The following is a 21,928-nucleotide window of genomic DNA, read 5'->3' as shown; positions in this document are numbered from 1 at the left end:
TGAATAATGTGTGTTGGTTTCCGAATGGAGGCGTGGGTTCAAATCTCAATTCTGACAGTTGACTTTTACTTATTTTTAAAATGAATAAATGTGTTCATTTTATATAAAAGATTTTCAAGGAAATCAACAACTGATACCAAACTCTTGTCAGCACTCAATACCATTTTAATTTCTGCCTCGTCAAACAAGCTCGAGCCACAGCACAGTGCTGCTGCATTGGGACAGAAGTGGATTTTAAAGCGACTGAATCAACGAGCTGAGACTACTTTTTAAAGAAATTGAAAACACCTCTAGTCGAAATATTTGCTATTTAGTTAATCCATTTATTTTTTGAATTTGCAAATGGCAGACTACATTGCCAAAAATCTGACAATCTGAATTGCTCATATCAAGCTGCGATGTAGCCTATGAGAATCACTGGCATAATTCGAGGGGAATTAGCTCAAATGGTAGAGCGCTCGCTTCGCATGCGAGAAGTAGCGGGATCGATGCCCGCATTCTCCAAATAGTTTTAATATATCTGCGTATTTAGTCCCAACGCATTATGGAGATACATACAGTGTGACGCTTCTTTGTAACAGAGTCGCCCGCCCTACATGTGTATTTTAAAGCAGTCTGCTAATTTGTAATATTCCCGCAGACTGAAAAACTGCAGTGCGCCCTCCATCGTATGCCTTCCGAGAAGCACAAAGGGAGATTTTTTATATTTTTTAGCAATTGAAGAGTTTGTGTTAATTGAGAATAAATATAAATGGCTTGAAGTTTGCTTTAATTTGTAACGTGTTTGTAATGAATGTTTTACTCATTGTACTGTATACTAGCTACTGTTGCATGTCCAGGAGCTTGTTAGACAGCTTCCCATATGGTCTAGCGGTTAGGATTCCTGGTTTTCACCCAGGTGGCCCGGGTTTGACTCCCGGTATGGGAACGTCATTGTTATTGTCATTTTGTTAGAGAACTGTGGTCATGTGTAATGTGTTTTCATTATGGTGATAAACCTACAGTTACTTGAAATTATATATATATATATATATATATATATATATATATATATATATATATATATATATATACACACAGAATGATGCAATGCATTTGACTCTAATCACATCACCTCACATTTAACTGGTTGCCTACGAGGGCTTGAGAGGGGTGACGTAAAAGTGAGAGAGAAAGAGCAAATTTTAAACACATAACGTACAACAATCTGACACTCGCTCCCGACGGGTCAGGCAGCATCCTCTGGCTGCTGATCATTTAGTGGAACAAGAGACAGGAAGGGGACCAACAGGACAAATGGACAGATCCTTCACAACTCAGTGCGGCATCCTCAGGCAGCTAAGCTGTCAGCTGGGCAGCGTGGAGAGCTTAGGAATTGTGTCTCGGGTCCGTTTAGGAGAGACAAAAACAGAGAACCCCCTCCGTTTTGGACAGACGGAAACAGAGAAACGATGGAATGCTGTCAGTAGTGTGCAGTGGCCTGCTGTAGAGAGCAAAGAGCTGCTGAATGCAGTGGAAATTGGTATTTGAGAGTTAAGGCGTTTAAGATGATGTCGGAGATGGGTCTGCCTTTGGGCAGAGATGAAGAATGCGTAGATCTGAGGCCTCTGCAGAACCTGAGAGGATGAGAATGCGTTGCTCGGAGGCTGCTGCAAAACCTATTGATTTGATCAGGAGCAGTCTAAGAGTGTATTGTCTATTGCGGTGTTGGAGGACTCTTGACTGAAATGTTGATAATCGTAGGACATAGTTTCCGTATGTGCCTGGAAGCTCAAATTGAATGAAATGGACTTTCAAAGTATTAAGTGCCTTGATGAAGTTGGGGGCAAATGAGGAAGTGCAAATCCGGGAGCAAGAAGGTTGCAGGAATGGCCTGATGCAAGGAAGCTGGAAAATTAATGTGACAGTGGATTCTTAACATCTCAGAAAGCAGATAAGCATGGCTTCATGACCAGATCCTCGAAGGGAGGGGTTTTGATTTGAAATAATCAAGTTAATATATGAAGCAAAAGAGGTTGAGGCAGGACGGGACTGAGAATCCCTCGGAAAGACAACGAACTGCAGGAATTGATAGAAAGTTTGGAGTGTGCGAGATTCGCAGCGATAGCAAATCAGTTTAAATTATGTAGTTTGTGGTGTTATGCTGCCATCTCGAGGTTGCGATTGGAATTGAAACTATTGGCTTCAGTGAAGCAGGGTAGCATATATTTGGTTATTGCGATTCAAATCCTTGTCTATGGATAAAACGTTTGCTTTAGAACAGTTAGTGATGATATAAGTAAGTTAACGTAGGTCTAGAAGAGGAGCCTGCAGTATTTAGATGTCATAATTCGGCGAGTTGAAGCTCTCATGTTGCAAAAGCGCAGCAGGAGGAGCCAGAAGATTGCAGTAGTGAGGCACAGGCTCGCATTGCCTGTTAAAGCTGCCTGGTCGCCATGGCAACTTACCACTCCCAGTAGTCACTCGATGAGGCGTTGCCGTGGTAACCATGGTCTGTGAGGCACCGGTGTCATGGCAAATTTCGCCCCCCTGCCAAATTTGTCCCCCCCTGAGTCATGTGACATATTAGCGTACGAGTCACGTGACGATTAAGTTTCGCGATGCGAAGAGAGGATAGGGTCAAACATCTAGGCATTTTACTTACTGAATATTACGTTTGCTTTTTTATTGGCATTTATTCGTATTATATATTTTTTTTATATTTATCAATGTTTTTTGTATCATAAATGGTTGTATTTAATTTGATTGCTTTTGTTTTACTTACTCAAAATTACGTTTGCGTGTTTTTTTACATTTATTCGTATTACTATTAGATTTATTTTTAATATTTAACAATGTTTTTTGTATCAATGGTTGTATTGCATTTGATTGCTCTTCACGTGATTACATAATAGCTTTTACAGTAAATATAAAATACATTAAATATTTTTTAATTACATATATATGCTAATAAATAATAATAATAAAGTAGAACAGCTTAAATGATCACAACTGTAACGCAAACGTTATATTAAAATTGTAACTTTTCAAATAAACAAAATGTTTATAACAAACAATAAGTTAGAAGTATAGTCTGGTAATAATTTCTACACATTTGTGGGTAGTCATGTTGATGTTTAGTCTTGCTATACTTATGGATCACAATCAGGGAGTTGTCATGATTACATACAGTTGCAGACAAAATTATTGACACCCTTAACTAAAGATCATTCAAGACTCTTTTTATTTTTTTTTTGAATTGTTGTCAAATCTGGTTACCATTAAGGTAGCGTATAAGCCTTTTGTGTTTAGATGACTTTGTATAGTTATTTCATACACTGCTATACCAGATATTTCTTTAAATCCTTGGCTGTTAATGGTGGATTTTTGCGAGCTGCTCGAACAATTCTTTATGCTATAGTCGTAATTTTCTTGGGACGTCCACTTCTTTCCATCGTTTCAGTTGAATTAGTCTTCAAATACTTCTTGATTATTGTGGATTTTTGTATTACGATTTTTTTTTATCCACAACACTTTATCGATTCCCCTGCTGCTGTAGTAGTTTCTGTAACAAGTGCTTTTCTCACATCTAGATCCAACTCCTTTGTTTTGACCATGCTGTGCTAAGTGGACAAACTATTTTGCTTCAGTTTCTGTGCATGTTTTACAGCTAATGTTTTTTTTTTTTGTTTTTTTTAATAATATTGCTAAATTGATAAGTAGCGGTTTCTAATTGATTAATAGTGACTAACTCAATTAAGACTAACCTTAACTTACAGACTTTAATTGAAAATGTGCCAATAAGTTTGTGATCAACAAATATTGTTATTTACTCCAATAAGGCAGTATGATTAATATATGTTATACAGTAGCTTCAGTGTATATTGTGAGAAATATTTAGGGAATGTTAAAAATTAAAGGAATTAACAGGTCAAAAGGTTTAATATTTAGCATTATTCATGCATGGTCTTGCAATAAATCTGCAAACAAATTTCTCTTAGTTTAACCATATAACTTGTCATAAAAAAATGAAGTAATACACCCTCATTGTATGTATTGCCACTTCCTACAGTGTTTGTCAGATCATTGGCATCATCCTAGAATGGAGCCTGTCATTTCTCAAAGCAGGTCTGCAGATTGGTTGTTGTTCCTTTGTTATCAGTAATACTGTATATGCATTTGTTAAATATGTATGAAGCCAAATTATATCATATGCTATAAAATAAGAATGTTTCTTCCATAACTTCGAACACTCAAAAGTACAAATTTGGAACTAGAAGCAATGTGATTGTTAACCACTACATATTTCCCTGACTTTAGTGTCTATAATTCAGGCTCTTAACTAATGAAGCATAGAGGATGTCAGATTTGTGTAAATGCTAGAGTAGAAGTCAATCTAGATCCAAGTTGTCCACTGAGAGCACTGCATGGCGAGCAGAAATCTGAACTCAATCATTTAGTGAGTTGTGTATCAGTTGTAGTAGTCAGAACCAGAAAGACATTCACAAAAAAGGCACAAGATGTTGAAAAATGTAACAAACTTTATTTTCTGTATTCTTCACAATAAAACATGATCAGTACATGATCAGATTGCATATTTCCATTGTAAAGTGCTATCCAGGACTTAATGCGTAAGCAGTGGTGAAAAAAAAAAAAAAAAAAAAGCTATACTGCAGGTCAGCTTTGGTAAAAAGCCCACTCACCACGTCAAGGTCTTGACCTATGGAGTGGGGTGTTAGGAGCAGGTTTAACAGAACTTTAAAATGCCTTCTCACATAACCCACAAAAAAAGAAGGACTTTAGAGGCTGCCTGTCTAAAAATGACATTTCATACTCTTAACTTGTATAGTATGTAATTGTCTAATATCATTTAATAGGAATGGAAATCGAATTTGAAATTTAAGCATTACATGTACTGTCTGAAACATGTACATGTAAAATGTGAAGTTGTTTATTACTTCAGAATTACATTTACTGTACTTTTATATCATGTTACACCCACCTTATTTGGCACAATTTCACTTCAATACAGTGAATCAACCCCTCCCCCAGCTGGTTCACAATAACTACATTAAACAAGGTGGGTGTTAGAACTGACATCCAGTTTACTTTGGATATCTCTGCCCTGGAAATACTCAAGTCAGGCAATAATTCAGTAGCTCAGAAACTAAGACTACCATACCAATTAAAAATGAAAGTGCAAAAGCATCTGCAATATTTCTCCAAATAAAAACGTCTCAATACAGAATCAAGGTCTCCTGAAAAAAAAAAGTCTTCAAAATAAGTAGTTGTGTGCTCATGAAAAATAAACACTGAAGACAATTAGCCTTATTAACAATGCCCTACTGTACATATGTAAATAGCTATAAATTATGGTAAAGTTGTTTGACAGGCATTACCAAATTTTAGTGTTAGTATAATATACTAAGCTGGAATGCTTAGTATAAAATGTTCAAAAAAACATATAGTAAAAAACAAAATAATAAATCTGTTTCACCTTTACTTACATGCTTACCCATGTGTGTAACTCTGCAAATGGAGCACATATACTCCTCCATACTTATGAGGTCATCTGGCTGTAGATCTTCACACTGGCCATGGAACCATTTGCCACACCTCCCGCATTCCACCATCAGCTCCAGTCCAATACTGTATGGTCTCCTGCATGTGCAGTAGACCTCCACATCACAGAAATGTACCTCTGGGAGGGGAGTTCTCTCACAGCTTGGGAAAGGAGTAAGAGATCCTGCTACAAAACAAAAAAAAGATGATCACGCATTTGCTTTTGATCATAACATAACTTACCTGGATCTTCACCCATGCAGAGTGTGAGGCTGTTTGCAATGGTAAACAGTCCACAGTCACTACATCCCTGCTGCTGCTGTACATGTGGCCACACGATCCAAACTGACTTTCCACTGTACTGCAGCAGTGATACGACCTGGGAACGGAAATCATGGTTATTATTAATTCCCAAAGAGTCAAACACATTTAAATGGGGCACCCTTTTTTTTTGGTCAGTCATTGTTGTCAATGGGTGTTGCATCTTTTTGTACTAGAAATTGTCCTGATGCACCTATCTGTACAAAACATAGCAGATTTCCACCCCCTGTGGATGACACATTAATCACATTACAGATGTATGTCATGTGACAATGTGACACTTGCTCTAATTAGTCTGTAAACTGCAACCTGTTGTCAAATGATGTTTTGTGAGCACATGCTTACAATCTGTTTAACTGGCTATCAAGAAAGTTTGTTACCAGATTAAGCTCTTAGTTTTCTACATATTACAGACTGTGTTTAAATTATGTATGTTCTTCCATTCTTTGTCTGACCTCACTATAAAAGTTTAATTATGTAATACTCACCGATCATGTACCATGGCTTCAGTTCTGGGGCAACAGTCTTCACCCTCTCAAATCTCTGGCATGCTTCACAATTCAGGATCTTAAGGGAAACAGTAATGATGAAACAAGTAATACTTAAATCATGAATGGAAAAGCGACAAAAAGCAAAAAAATTAGGTTTTTAAGAAATAAAAAAGTACCCATTGCTCCACGTCCTTTATAATCCCTTTCCAGTAAAATCGTTGAATGATTTTCACCATCATTCTCTTGATCCCAAAGTGTCCTGCGTGAACTTCATTGAGAATGGCAGTCTTCTCCTCTTCATTGGTCACAACCCTACAGAGACACTCTCCATTCTATATATATATATATATATATATATATATATATATATATATATATATATATATGTATTCTTTAATACAAATTCTGTTTTCTGGTACTCACATTTCTGCTACTAGTTATATATATAGAGATATTTTAATCTTTTAAACCTTTTCTTTCATATTATATATATATATATTGTAATAGATTCCGCAACTCACTTGATTCGTTGCCCCTTTAAAAATAGACCCAACACACTAGAATGGATTTTTAAGTGCGGTTGCACAATTTTTAATAAGCACAAAAATAAACAAACACAAAATAAACACCTAGCTCTTTACGAGCCCTAACTAAACAAACAGGTACACCCTGACTACCACGGGACAGCTAAGCTGTTTCCCCGTCCTTACACCAAAACACTGGTTAAATACCACACTTTTTATTTACTTTGGCTACTCTGAGACAGAGCACCTCTTCTGTCTCCTTCTCCTTAGCAGCCATGAGCAGACTAGCTGCCTCTCTTAAATACCCTGCACCTGGTTTTAATTTAACAATAGCTACCAGGTGCAGGGGATAATTAATAATAAAACAATTAACAAATCAATGAAACAATAAACCAAAACAATTAAACTAAACAAATGTGCATTCTGCACATGTTTTCCACTCAGGGAGGCTTTAACCCCCTCCCTGCTGTGTTACACTTCCCCCCCCTTGTCTTTTCAAGACACCGGCCACTCGACGGCCACCTCCCTCCACCCTTAAAAGACCACCCACCCTCAAGTCCAGCAATGTCAATTGTCGCCCTCTTCCACGGGCGGGCTTGAGGGTGGGTTGGTCCCTCCGGCGTTTCCAGGGAGGGACCTAGGACCGACGAGGAGGGACCCAGACGGCTTGTCCAGGGCGACCACAGCGCATGCCGGTGACCGGGAGCCAGGACTGGCAGGCAGAGGCGCGTGGCTGTGGACCGGCGCAGCGACGTCTTTAATCTCAGGGGGAGCAGAGCAGTAGGTATGTGGAATGGAGCAATCAGCAGGGGGAGCGCCAGCGACGTCTGCCTTTTGCGCAGTGACATCTTCCTCCTGCGCAGCGACGTCTGGGATTCCAGGGGGAGTGAAGCAAGGGACCAGGCAGACGACTGTGCCTGGCTGTACTGCGACTTGGGAGCCAGGTCAAGCGGAGGGAGGTCTGGGCATTCCGGCCAGGTGTCCACGCTGTCGGGACAAGGGACCTCCCTCGGCAACGCCGGACTGGCTTGCAGGGGAGGCGGCACATCCTCCCCCTTGACTTCCACCGGTGACTCTGGCAACAGTGGCTCCTCCCCTCTGGGCTCTGGAAGCGGCGGCTCCTCCCCTCTGGGCTCTGGAAGCGGCGGCTCCTCCCCTCTGGGCTCTGGAAGCGGCGGCTCCTCCCCTCTGGGCTCTGGAAGCGGCGGCTCCTCCCCTCTGGGCTCTGGAAGCGGCGGCTCCTCCCCTCTGGGCTCTGGAAGCGGCGGCTCCTCCCCACTGGGCTCTGAGGCTGGAGTCAGCGGGGCTCCTCTCGCTTGCTCCCACCTTTGGAACAACAGCTCCAGTTCGGTCGGCTCCCGCACTTGTCTCTTCAGCGGGGCCAACCCCAGCTCTCTCTCCCATCTCTCATTTTGCTCTTTTTGAGCGGCTGTATTTTTATTGATCTTCTCGATCAGTTCTTTAAAATCCATTTTCTGGGTCTCTAGGGGCGCCCACACACGCTGCCACCACATGTAATAGATTTGCAACTCACTTGATTCGTTGCCCCTTTAAAAATAGACCCAACACACTAGAATGGATTTTTAAGTGCGGTTGCACAATTTTTAATAAGCACAAAAATAAACAAACACAAAATAAACACCTAGCTCTTTACGAGCCCTAACTAAACAAACAGGTACACCCTGACTACCACGGGACAGCTAAGCTGTTTCCCCGTCCTTACACCAAAACACTGGTTAAATACCACACTTTTTATTTACTTTGGCTACTCTGAGACAGAGCACCTCTTCTGTCTCCTTCTCCTTAGCAGCCATGAGCAGACTAGCTGCCTCTCTTAAATACCCTGCACCTGGTTTTAATTTAACAATAGCTACCAGGTGCAGGGGATAATTAATAATAAAACAATTAACAAATCAATGAAACAATAAACCAAAACAATTAAACTAAACAAATGTGCATTCTGCACATGTTTTCCACTCAGGGAGGCTTTAACCCCCTCCCTGCTGTGTTACAATATATATATATATATATATATATATATATATATATATATATATATATATATATATATATATATATATATATATATATATATATATATATGCAAGATTGGCTGGCAAGACCTATGGTCAATGGAACAGAGCAGGATCAGTTTCCTCATCAGGTCAACATATGATGTTCTCCCATCACCACAGAACCTAAACCTCTGGGTAGGAGAGGATCCCTCATGTCCTTTGTGTTCAACACCTGCAACATTAAGGCACATTTTGACAGGATGTAAGGTGGCTCTTAGCCAAGGACGGTTTACTTGGCGCCATGACCAGGTGCTGCAATGTTTGGCCTTAGCATTGGAAGACAAGCGTAACATGACCAATAAGTTGCCACCTGTTCCATCAAAACATTACACACAAAAGACAACATTCCTCCGCCCAGGAGAGCAACCACCAAGAAAAGGTGTTAAAACCAATCCTCGCCCAGGACAACTGGAAGCTGCTAGAGACTGGAATATGCTGGCAGATGTTGGTCAACGGCTTATTTTTCCACCTGAGATTGCTACCACTAACCTTCGACCAGATATTGTCTTGTGGTCTGGATCAGCACGCCTTGTTCACCTGGTAGAGTTAACAGTGCCATGGGAGGATGCTGTAGATGAGGCGTATGAGAGGAAGAAACTGCGGTATGCTCAACTAGCCACTGAAGCGGAACAGCGAGGATGGAGAGTTCGGGTTTACCCAGTGGAAGTGGGTTGTCGAGGATTTGTGGCACACTCTACAACCCGGTTTCTCAGAGACGTCGGATTCAGTGGCCAAGAGTTGCGTCGCACAGTGAAGAACTTATCTGAAGCAGCAGAGAGGAGCAGCAACTGGCTGTGGTTGAGACGGAAAGATTCTGGCTGGGGACAGGTAAGTAAGCTGGGCTGAGTTGAGTGGGGGACGGAGGGGGGTGATGCTGGGACGCCAGAATCACCGTCGAGCCCTCTTGAGGTGTCGTGGGCTAGTCGACGAAACACTGAGGATGGAAGGTGCCCACTTGAAAACCCCAGAGATGTACCCTACTTAGCTCAATCCAGATGGTTGTCATGCTGATGCGCTGGGGAGGCCGCACTTTGGTTGATCCCCGGAGCCAGCATCGCAGCCGTTGTGTGTGCTGATGCGCCAGGGAGGCAAATAAGCTGATCCCTGGAGCCAGCATTACACTTCAGCCATTAACACCAGACAGAAGGATATCTACATCATCATATGGATGGAAACGTAAATGGATGGAGACGCATATGGATCACATTAGTTTACTGTAAAGCTACGTCTTAGTTGGTGCTTATCTTGGCGAGAGCCGAGTTCAAATCAGCATGAAGTTTTAACATCTACTCTCGTGTAATGGAAATCATGAAGATCTGGATACGTCCAGTGACTGCTGTGAATAGTGCAGCTGGCAACAAGGGAAAGACCTTGTGACAGCCTGGAGAGACAGCTGACAGGAGGAAAGAGACCCCATTGGGGCTGGTAAGGGTTAGCTACCCTTGTCGGCAGTATCCAGCTCTGTGTTTACAGGATGCTGGAGACACCCGCCCAAGGCTTCTAAGAAATTAAAGAGAAAAATACCCCTAGAGTCTGCGAGAGCGGGGGCGGAAGATGACTCAACGTTGGACAACACGGTTAACGACTTAGGAACGGAAACGGATATGAGTATGGAGAGTACTTCACAAAAGACTAGTTCAAGATCTGCAGTTAACAAAGACATGGAACTCCAGGTTTGTGTCTGCGGCTGGAGCAAGGCGACAATGGTCAGGGGTTTGAAGATTCATCAAGGGAGAATGAAATGCTTGAGGGAGAAGGGACAAGGGCCTCGCATTGATCAATACTTCTTACGAAGTCAGTCAAGTCAGTCGAATGAAATCCAGCGACAGGAAGCAAACCACAGTTCGCAGGATATCAGCACCCCTGTCATAGATGTGAGGAGGACTTGCATGGACACAGTTAGTGATGAACCTAATGATCCTTGTGAACCCGGTCAGACAAACCAGCATAAGAGAGAAAAGAACCTCAACGGGCACAAGCCTGGAGTTAAATGGCCAAGAGCTTGTGAGAAAACTGCATGGGACACAGTAAACACAGATCTCTGCGTTGCATTGGAAAGATTAAGTGGAACAGTTGAAAAGAAGCTGGATAAATTTGGGGACATCATCTACGCATATGGAAGTGAGAGGTTTGGAGTTGAAAAAAGGAAGGAAAAAGTACAAACTATTCCTGGAAAGTCTAGACGGCAGCAGGAGATTGAACGCTTAGTTAGAGAAAGGAGACAGCTGAGGAACCAATGGAGAAGAGCAGAACAAAGTCAGAAGGAGGGACTCAATCTCTTACAAAGGGTCATAAAAGATAAGCTTGCAACATTGCGCAGAGCTGAGCGCCTACGGAAACGCTACAAAAGAAGGAGCGTGCGAGAGGTAACTTTTATAAAGACCCATTCAAATTTGTAAAGAAGTTATTCACCAGTGAGAAGAATGGCACACTAAAAGCATCTAAGGTTGAGCTGGAGAGATATTTGGAGGAAACACATACAGATTCAAAAAGGCAGGAGCCTATGTCAATTCCGTCAGACATCCCACCTATCAATCCACCAGAATACCAAATGGAGGACTGTGCACCTAAGTGGAAAGAAATAGAGCAAGCTGTGAAAAAAGCAAGGGCTTCATCATCTCCAGGGCCTAATGGAGTTCCGTACAGAGTGTACAAGAGTGCTTCAGGAGTTCTACGAATTCTGTGGAAATTGATGAAAGTGGCATGGGAAAAACAGGTTGTACCAAGAGCATGGCGCCGAGCAGGTGGAGTCTTTATACCTAAAGAAAAAGATTCTACAAGCATCAGTCAGTTTCGTCCCATTTCCCTATTAAACGTAGAAGGCAAGATTTTCTTCAGCATTATTGCTCAGAGATTGTCAGCTTACCTATTAAAGAACTGCTTCATTGACACTTCAATACAAAAAGCAGGCATTCCAGGTTTCCCAGGTTGCTTAGAACACATCAATGTGATCTGGCAACAAATTCAATCAGCTAAAAAGGAGAGGAAGGAGCTCCATGTGACATTCCTGGATTTGGCTAATGCATATGGTTCAGTGCCACATGAACTACTTTGGGCAGCATTTGATTTTTTCAGTGTACCGATGACAATAACAAATTTAGTGAAAGCCTATTTTGGAGATTTGCAATTCAGTTTTTCGACTTCAGAATTCAGCACTACATGGCAATGCCTAGAGGTTGGAATAATGGCAGGATGCACCATTTCTCCACTGGCTTTTACCATGGCAATGGAAGTAATCATTAGGGCATCAAAATGGGTAGTAGGAGGAGAGCGCTTGGCTTCTGGAATGCGACTACCACCAATTCGAGCATACATGGATGACATGACAACCATGACTACAACAGTAGCCTGCACTAATCGATTATTGGGCAAATTAACCAATAACATTGAATGGGCACGAATGCAATTCAAGCCCACTAAATCAAGGAGCATCTCTATAATTAAAGGCAAAGTAGTAGTTAAAACATTCTTCATTAATGGTGAGGCAATACCAACAGTGTCTGAGAAGCCAGTGAAGAGTCTTGGGAGATGGTACGACGGGGATCTAAAGGACACAGTTCGTGTGGGAGAAGTTAGACAACAAGCAGTGGAAGGGTTGAAGAGCATAGACAGCTGCGCTCTACCAGGTAAACTAAAACTCTGGTGCTTTCAGTTTGGTCTACTGCCGAGGTTGCTGTGGCCACTGACTGTGTACGAGGTTTCTTTGACAACAGTAGAGAAGCTGGAAGCTTTAATCAGTTCATACATCAGGAAATGGTTGGGAGTTCCACACTGCCTCAGCAGAGTGGGACTTTATGGTAAAGGAATACTGCAGCTACCAGTCTCTGCTCTAACCGAGGAGTTTAAGTGCGCCAAGGTCAGACTGGAAATGACATTAGTAGAGTCACGCGATAAATGCGTAAGGGAGGCAGCACCTGTGTTGAAAACTGGAAGAAAGTGGGCGGCAAAGAAAGCTGTGGAAGATGCAAAGGCTGCCCTTCGAATTGGTGATATCATGGGGCAAGTTCAGCATGGAAGAGGGGGTCTTGGTTTCAGTTCAACTCCTCCTACATGGCACAAGGCGGCCCCAGCTCAAAGGAGGAAGCTGGTAGTCAACGAGGTGCAAAAGCAGGAGGAGAGGATGAGGTGTATAAAGGCCATTTCCCAGGCCAAACAGGGAGAATGGATGAGATGGGAGAGTGTGGAACAACGCAAGATTGGCTGGCAAGACCTATGGTCAATGGAACAGAGCAGGATCAGTTTCCTCATCAGGTCAACATATGATGTTCTCCCATCACCACAGAACCTAAACCTCTGGGTAGGAGAGGATCCCTCATGTCCTTTGTGTTCAACACCTGCAACATTAAGGCACATTTTGACAGGATGTAAGGTGGCTCTTAGCCAAGGACGGTTTACTTGGCGCCATGACCAGGTGCTGCAATGTTTGGCCTTAGCATTGGAAGACAAGCGTAACATGACCAATAAGTTGCCACCTGTTCCATCAAAACATTACACACAAAAGACAACATTCCTCCGCCCAGGAGAGCAACCACCAAGAAAAGGTGTTAAAACCAATCCTCGCCCAGGACAACTGGAAGCTGCTAGAGACTGGAATATGCTGGCAGATGTTGGTCAACGGCTTATTTTTCCACCTGAGATTGCCACCACTAACCTTCGACCAGATATTGTCTTGTGGTCTGGATCAGCACGCCTTGTTCACCTGGTAGAGTTAACAGTGCCATGGGAGGATGCTGTAGATGAGGCGTATGAGAGGAAGAAACTGCGGTATGCTCAACTAGCCACTGAAGCGGAACAGCGAGGATGGAGAGTTCGGGTTTACCCAGTGGAAGTGGGTTGTCGAGGATTTGTGGCACACTCTACAACCCGGTTTCTCAGAGACGTCGGATTCAGTGGCCAAGAGTTGCGTCGCACAGTGAAGAACTTATCTGAAGCAGCAGAGAGGAGCAGCAACTGGCTGTGGTTGAGACGGAAAGATTCTGGCTGGGGACAGGTAAGTAAGCTGGGCTGAGTTGAGTGGGGGACGGAGGGGGGTGATGCTGGGACGCCAGAATCACCGTCGAGCCCTCTTGAGGTGTCGTGGGCTAGTCGACGAAACACTGAGGATGGAAGGTGCCCACTTGAAAACCCCAGAGATGTACCCTACTTAGCTCAATCCAGACGGTTGTCATGCTGATGCGCTGGGGAGGCCGCACTTTGGTTGATCCCCGGAGCCAGCATCGCAGCCGTTGTGTGTGCTGATGCGCCAGGGAGGCAAATAAGCTGATCCCTGGAGCCAGCATTACACTTCAGCCATTAACACCAGACAGAAGGATATCTACATCATCATATGGATGGAAACGTAAATGGATGGAGACGCATATGGATCACATTAGTTTACTGTAAAGCTACGTCTTAGTTGGTGCTTATCTTGGCGAGAGCCGAGTTCAAATCAGCATGAAGTTTTAACATCTACTCTCGTGTAATGGAAATCATAATAATAACACACACACGTTTATCATTTATTTAAATGTCTATGTACATCTTCAAAAATACAGGACGGCTTCAATAACTTATAATGTATTAATATTAATTTTCGATATTTATTTATTTTTTTTACCTTTCAAAACGAATGTACTGGCTTTCTTTCTGATACCCCTCTCCTCTTCTTTGGTGGCTTTTTCAGGATACTCACCTGTGCTGAGGTAGCGATATACCGCTCTCAAGTGATCCATATCGATTGATAAATGTAGTTTTCTGAGGGGGAAAAAACACAGTATTACAAATTTGTACTGTAAAAAGAAAAATGATTTGCTTACAATTGTATGACGGCGCCAACGAACTCCAACTGTCAGTGTTAAGATCTGTGGAGCAAAAGCAGTGACGCGCATAGCAACAGAACGCTGACATGTCACATGACTCAGGGGGGGACAAATTTGGCAGGGGGGCAAAATTTGCCATGACACCGGTGTGAAAGAGTTGCAGTGCAGCGGTGACGTCGGAACAGTCTTTCTGATGAAAACGCAGAGCAAGCTGAGAATGACGCTGCGCTTTGAACGGCGCTGTAGCTGCGCTGGAGACTGGAGGGAGCAGAAAAGACTAACGATGGAGCTCCTGCTGAAAAATACAAAAGCTGAATGATGAAAAGAATCACCTGAGCAGGTAGGAAAATAGCTGATACTGTCTACCAGCGCTGAGCAGAGAAATGACCTGCAGTGAAAGGAGCGAACAACAAAAAAACAAACACAGACCAAAAACAAACACAGACGAAGGGCGGAAGCAGTGCTGGGTGTATAAATAGAAAAGAAGGAGAGATTGACATGCAAGCTACCTAACGGGATTGCCCATACCGCTCTGGTCACGCCCTTTTTACCTGACCAAACACAGCAGCGCAAGATAATGGCAGAGAGACTGGAACTTGATTGAAATTTGTTTGTCGCTATATAATCAATAAATTGTATAAATAAATGTCCGGAAACATTCAAATCCAGGCACGTTAAAAAATGAAATACAGTGGAATAGAAATAAAGACGGCTTTGACCTCGACGTGATTTGAACACGCAACCTTCTGATCTGGAATCAGACGCGCTACCGTTGTGCCATGAAGTCCTGTCGTACTGCATGCTTGTTATGCAATCCTAGAGTGCACAGCGTGACATGACAGAATGCAATAATGTGTTAATTTACCCAAAAAAAGAAACATAAATAAATGTGTAGGTATTTATTTGTGAATAAACTATCTTGTTTCTATGATGGGACCGGAGACCTTACATCCGCATTGTAATGATCGTCCCACCCCAGAGAGACTTTGTCTTGACCAGGGATTAATATAATTTAAAAACAAACTGCGATGGTTCCACGCGATGGGAATGTGAATAGAGTCAAATACATTTGCATCATTCTGTATATATATATATATATATATATATATATATATATATATATATATATATATATATATATATATATTCGAGTAACTGTAGCTTTATTATCATATTGAAGACACATTACACATTACCACAGTTCTGTAACAAATCGACAATAACAAGAACGTTCCCATACCGGGAGTCGAACACGGGCCGCCTGGGTGAAAACCAGGAATCCTAACCACTAGACCATATGGGAAGCTGAGGAACAAAATCATGGATATGCAATAGTAGCTAGTATACAGTACAATGATTGTTAAAAACACAAGAACCGATATTTCATTATAAACACGTTACAAATGAAAGCAAACTTCAAGCCATTTATTTTTATTCTCAATTAACACAAACTCTTTAATTGCTAATAAATAAATAAATAAATAAATAAATAAATAAATAAATAAATAATCTCCCTTTGTGCTTCTCGGAAGACATAAGATGGACGGCGCACTGCAGTTTTTCATATTACATATTAGGAGACTGTGCTTTAAAATACACATGTAGGGCGGGCGTCTCTGTTACAAAGAATTGTCACACTTTGTATTTATCTCCATAATGCGTTGGGACTAAATACGCAGATACGTTAAAACTATTTGGAGAATGCGGGCATCGATCCCGCTACTTCTCGCATGCAAAGCGAGCGCTCTACCATTTGAGCTAATTCCCCTCGAATTATGCCAGTGATTCTCATAGGCTACATCGCAGCTTGATATGAGCAAAAACTGAGTGTAGAGGGAGACTTACCCTCATCTAACAGCTTCTGCAGAAACTGTAATATCACTGCCATAGGGCAGGAGACCGGGTCATGGCCCTCAGCCAGACACCAACTCTGAAACAATTGCCACTTATACGCATATTGCGACCGAGTAGAGGGCGCTCTCGCACTCTGAATGGTGGATATAACCGCCGTCGAAAAGCCCTAAGGCTGACAGGCGCTCCCGCTCAGGGGCCAAGCCCATAGCTGCATGAGCTTGGGGTTCGGGTGCCATAGCCCTCCTTGGGCTTGGGACAACAGGTCCGCTCGCAGAAGGAGCTCCCTCAGGAACCATATCCTCCGAGGCCACCGAGGACCGATCAGGATCACTGTCGCTTGCTCTACCCTGACCTTCTCCAAGAAGGCGGGGAGCATCGGAATCGGTGGAAATGCGTACAGGAGCCCTGGCGGCCATTTGTGAGCCAGTGCATCGACTCCTATGGGGCTGTCGAGGTCCTTCACCGAGAACCATAGGGGGCAGTGCGTGGTCTCTCGCGAAGCGAAGAGATCGACTTGCGCTGTGCCGAACCAGTCCCAAATGCGCTCTACCACCCGAGGGTGAAGACGCCATTTGCCTGCAAGAGGACCTGCTCTGGACAGGAGATCCGCTGCGTAATTGACTCTGCCCGGTAGGTGAACCGCCCGCAGAGAGGCTAAACGCGGTTGAGCCCAAAGCAACAGCCGTGTTACCAACCGGTGAAGACCGGGGGACCGCAAGCCGCCCTGGCGGTTGATATACGCCACTACCGTGGTGTTGTCTGACCGCACTAACACGTGCTTGCCTAGAAGCACTGGCAAGAAGTGCCGAAGGGCGAGGTCCACCGCTCTGAGTTCCAGAGCATTGATGTGGGCCGACCTCCAGGGTCCTGACCACACTCCGCGAGTCCCCGACCCGTTCCAGACTGCTCCCCAACCTTGGTTGGAAGCGTCGGTCGTAATAACCTCCCTTCGGAAGATGGGACCCAAGCGTACGCCCTGGCGGATGTTCGACGGAACTTTCCACCAGCGCAGTGCTTCCCAGCAGGTTCGGGATACCCTCAACCTGTGGTGTTTGTCTCTCCGCGGATGCAACGCGAAGGCATTGAACCAGGCCTGCAGAGGTCTCTGGTGTAGTAAGCCCAAAGGAAGGGCTTGCGAGGCGGCAGCCATCAACCCCAGCATGCACTGACACAGCTCCATGCTGACTGTTTCTCTCAACCTGAATAGGGAGAGACACCGCTCCAGTGAGGCAACTCTTTGTGTCGACAGGGTCGCTTCCATGGACACAGAGTCCAGATGCAGACCCAAGGATTCGGTCTGTTGGCTCGGCACGAGGCGGCTCTTTTCTGAATTGACCTTCAGACCTAGCCGCTGAAGATGGTCTGTAACCATCACTGTGTGCTGTGCCAACTGCTCCTTTGACTGCGCGCAGACGAGCCAGTCGTCCAGATAGTTCAGCAGTCGGATGCCTTGAGCCCGCAAGGGGGCTAAAATGGCGTCCATACACTTCAAAAAGGTTCGAGGAGCTAGAGACAGGCCGAATGGCAGGACACAAAACTCGTAGACCCTGCTCTGAAATGCGAAACGTAGGTACTTCCTGTGACCCGGACAGATGGGAACGTGAAAGTATGCATCTGTGAGGTCTACGGTGGTAAACCAGTCGCCCTGCCGGACAGACTGGACAATGTGCCTGTGCGTAAGCATCTTGAACGACAACACCCGTAGGTATTTGTTCAGTAGTCGCAGATCTAAAATAGGGCAGAGCCCGCCGTCCTTTTTTGGCACTAGGAAGTACTTGGAGTAGAACCCCTGGTCGGTCAGAGCAGGGTCTACTAGTTGAATGGCACGCTTCTTGAGCAATGCCTGTATTTCTGCATTTAGAGCTGAGGACTGAACCGAGTCCTTCACTGCAGTTACCACCACTCCCCTGAAGGGGGGGGGGGGTTTAACCGGAATTGAAGCTTGTACCCGGTGAGTATAGTCTTGCGCACCCAGATGTCGTTGGTGCATTGTTGCCAGAACAGAAGCTGTGGAACAGTGTAGGGGTGGGTTAATGGCTGCCAGGGTTTCTCAGGGCTGCTTAGGCTGCGCTCGCTCACGAGGGGCCTGACCAGAGCCACGAGGGCGTGGTCTGCTACCTCCTCTGGGGCGCCACCCTCCGCGCTGCGGTCTTGCAAACGCGGGTTGGCTGCGTGCTGAAACCCCCAAAGGGGCGGTTTTACTGCCCTGTGAGTGCGCTTGCTGCTGCGGCGGCGCCCTGCGCCATTGGCGCTCCTGCGGCCGCCTTGGCTGGAAAGGCTTGCTTGGCCACATCTTAGCCAACTGCTGCGACGCCTCACGCACCTTGACGGAGCGTTGCAGCATCTCCTCCACCGCTGGGCCAAACGTGTGCCCCGGGGATATAGGAGCATCTAGCAACGGGGCCTTATCAGGCTCCTGTACCCTGGCCTGTGAGAGCCAGAGCTGCCTCCTTGCCACTACAAGGGAAGCAATGCTCCTGCCCTGTGCTCGCGCATTCAGCTGAGCCAGCTTAACCAAAAGCTGTGCAACTGCACCCAGCTCGGTTCTAAGTCCGACGGATGGGGACTCAGGCAGGTCGCGAATCAGCGCCGCCTGGTAGACTGTCAGGAGGCTGGCCACGTTAGACAGTCTAACTGCCTCTGTAGCCGCGGCATAACCCTTTTTTAGGTGGGCCTCCGTAATCCTACACTGCCTTTTAGGGCAGGAAGGGTCCTTAGCCAGCCCCGATAATGTCGGCGCCTTTACTAGCACGGCGAACGCGGCGCCCACTGGCGGAAAGGACGCTAATCCAGCTTCGCTCGCCCCGTGCATGGTAAAAGCCGAAGCCTTGTGAGAAGTCGCCGGGGCGGAGGCCGGGGCTCCCCAGGTGGACTGCACCTCCTTAATAAAATCCGGGAACGCCGGGAGCATCCTGGACTGAAGCGGCGGAGCCGATGGCAACTCAAATAAAGAGCGTCGTGTTGGCTCTGACGCAGGCCAGTCCACGCCTCAGTGACGGGCTGCCCTCTCCACCACTGACCAGATAGGGTCATTAGTATCCAGCACTTCAGGGTCGTCCTGCCCAGAGTGCTGGGATGCCACCTCAGGCTCTGTGTCTTCAAAGAGCGGGTCTGCATCAGATGCGTCCCTTGAGACAGCATCGGCGTCCCACTCTACTTCCTGGGGCACTGGTGGAGGAACCGTCAGCTGACTAGTGCTGGGTCCGGTTACTAGCTCTGGGGCCCGAGGCGCCACATTTGCTAGGGTCATAAGGAGGGATTGTTGTCCCATCATGAGCTCCATAAATTGTGACATCTTGGAGGTGAGCTCAGCCACCCCAGATGTGTCCTGGTAACGCCTACCCCTCCGAGGGGAGCGAGAGTGCCTTCTCCGGCAAGGCGATCGAGACCTGGATCGAGACTCCCGACGGGGGCATGCCCCGCGAGAGGAGGGACTAACGGGAACGTTCCCGAGCACGCCTGGCTGGAGATCTCTGACCAGCTGTAAGCTGGGAAGATGGGCTCAGAGGGAGCTGAGACGTCGCCGGCAGCGACACGATCGATGACGGTGGGGCCGAGACGGTGTGGGACGAGCCCAAGGATGGGGAACGACCTCCAACTGCCTTCCTCGCTCTCTGGCGAAGGGTGCGTGTCTGAAACCCTGCACATAGCTGGCAGTATGCCCAATCTACCAGGGCAGATGCGGCATGGTCCGGCCCCAAGCATGCGACGCAGTCTTCATGAGGGTCGCTGGCAGGCAACTTGGCCTGACAGGTCACGCAACGGTGGAACCCAGACATAGTAGAACGCCGAAGCGTCTAGTATTGACGTCAAGCACCAAAGAGTGTGCGTTGAGCACTGTCGCGTCAAACGCCGAGGTGCGCGCGTCGGACGCCTAAGCGTCGGACACCAAGCGTCGAGCACCTGAAGTGTGTGCGTCAAGCGCCGCCGCGTTGAGCGCCGAGGTGCGTGCGTCGAGCATCGAGGGTGCGTACGTCGAGCACCGAGTGCCGAAGCGTCGAGCACCGAGGTGCGTGCGTCGAGCGTCGAAGGTGCGCGCGTCGAGGCGTCGAAGCGTCGAGCGTCGAGCGCCGAAGCGTCGAGCACCGAGCGTCGAGCACCGAGCGTCGAGCGTCGAGGTGCGTGCGTCGAGCGTCGAGGGTGCGTGCGTCGAGGCGCCAAGCGCCGAGCACCGAGCGTCGAGCGCCGAAGCGTCGAGCGTCGAGCACCGAGCGTCGAGCACCGAGCACCAAGCGCTGATGGAACGTGCACCGAGCGTCGAGCACCGAGCGCCGAAGCGTCGAGCGTCGAGCACTGAGCCCCTAGTGCAGAAGCACTAAGCACCAAGCTCAGAAGCGCTGCACAAAGCGCCGAAGCGCTGCACCAAGCGCACAAGCGCTGACACCAAAAGCGCCGGAGCTCGAGCGCCGAAGCGCGAGTACCGAGCGTGGAACGCTAGCACAGACGCCTAAGCGTCAGCTGACCCGCCAAGCGGAGACGCAAAGTGCTGGTACAGTGTCTGATGCTGTGCAATACCTACCTGAAAGGTGCTGGGGATTTTGCACGTTGGTGGTTGTCTTCCTCTGTATATTGAAGGGAATTTTTTTTTTTTTTGTGGACGCTGCAGAAGGTAAGGGAGTGTAGTGCAATACCACGTGGAGGGAACGCGCCGCGGGGGGGAACACTGCAGAGCAGACTACCCGCACACACACACGGTCTAGCCTAAGCTAGACCGAGGATGCAAAATGCGCGTGGGCCAAGGCCAACGCAACACGCGTCCGAACACACAATATACAATATATATATAACAAAATATATATATACAATAAAATATAAATATATATACAAAATATATATATACAAAAAACCCACACAATAATAATTAAGAATAGAGGAAAGATGGAGACCACGAAGAACACGATGCCGAAGCAAAGCGAAAAGGAATATATAATGTTAAACAATATATAATCCTAAATAATAATACAATAACAATAATAATAAACAATAATAACTCCGGAGAGTATAACTGAAATAAACTCGGAGAAGGGGATAAACCATCTACTCAAGCCTAAGCTTTAGTGAGTACAATCAGTTAAATAGCTCTAAGTCCTACCGCTACTGATGCTGAAGGCAAAAGAGGAAGTGACTCTCCGCGCGCTGCGTATAGTAAGCTCCCAGGGGGGTGGGCTTACACGGCAGCTTGCGCGGAGGCCTATCGGCAGCTTTGACATAAAGCTCAGCCAATCCCTACTGCCTGAAGGCAATGTCCCATACCTTGATGGTTATTTTCGACTTGAAAGGGAACTAACTTGCTGCAGCACTCTAGCACAAGCAAGGACTTTGTA

General features: G+C 45.8%; 2 non-coding genes across 2 annotated transcripts; one reads left to right on the top strand and one right to left on the bottom strand.

The window, feature by feature from the left end:
- Window positions 1-856: 856 nt before the first annotated feature.
- On the top strand, window positions 857-928 carry trnae-uuc (transfer RNA glutamic acid (anticodon UUC)). The gene has a single exon. It is a non-coding gene; the product is annotated as a tRNA-Glu (tRNA).
- Window positions 929-15,981: 15,053 nt separating this feature from the next.
- trnae-uuc (transfer RNA glutamic acid (anticodon UUC)) lies at window positions 15,982-16,053 on the bottom strand. Its single transcript has one exon. It is a non-coding gene; the product is annotated as a tRNA-Glu (tRNA).
- Window positions 16,054-21,928: the final 5,875 nt, after the last annotated feature.

The sequence above is a fragment of the Acipenser ruthenus genome, chromosome 35 (assembly GCF_902713425.1).
Source record: "Acipenser ruthenus chromosome 35, fAciRut3.2 maternal haplotype, whole genome shotgun sequence".
In the NCBI taxonomy this organism is placed as follows: domain Eukaryota; kingdom Metazoa; phylum Chordata; class Actinopteri; order Acipenseriformes; family Acipenseridae; genus Acipenser; species Acipenser ruthenus.
This window is presented reverse-complemented; position numbering and strand designations above follow the sequence as displayed.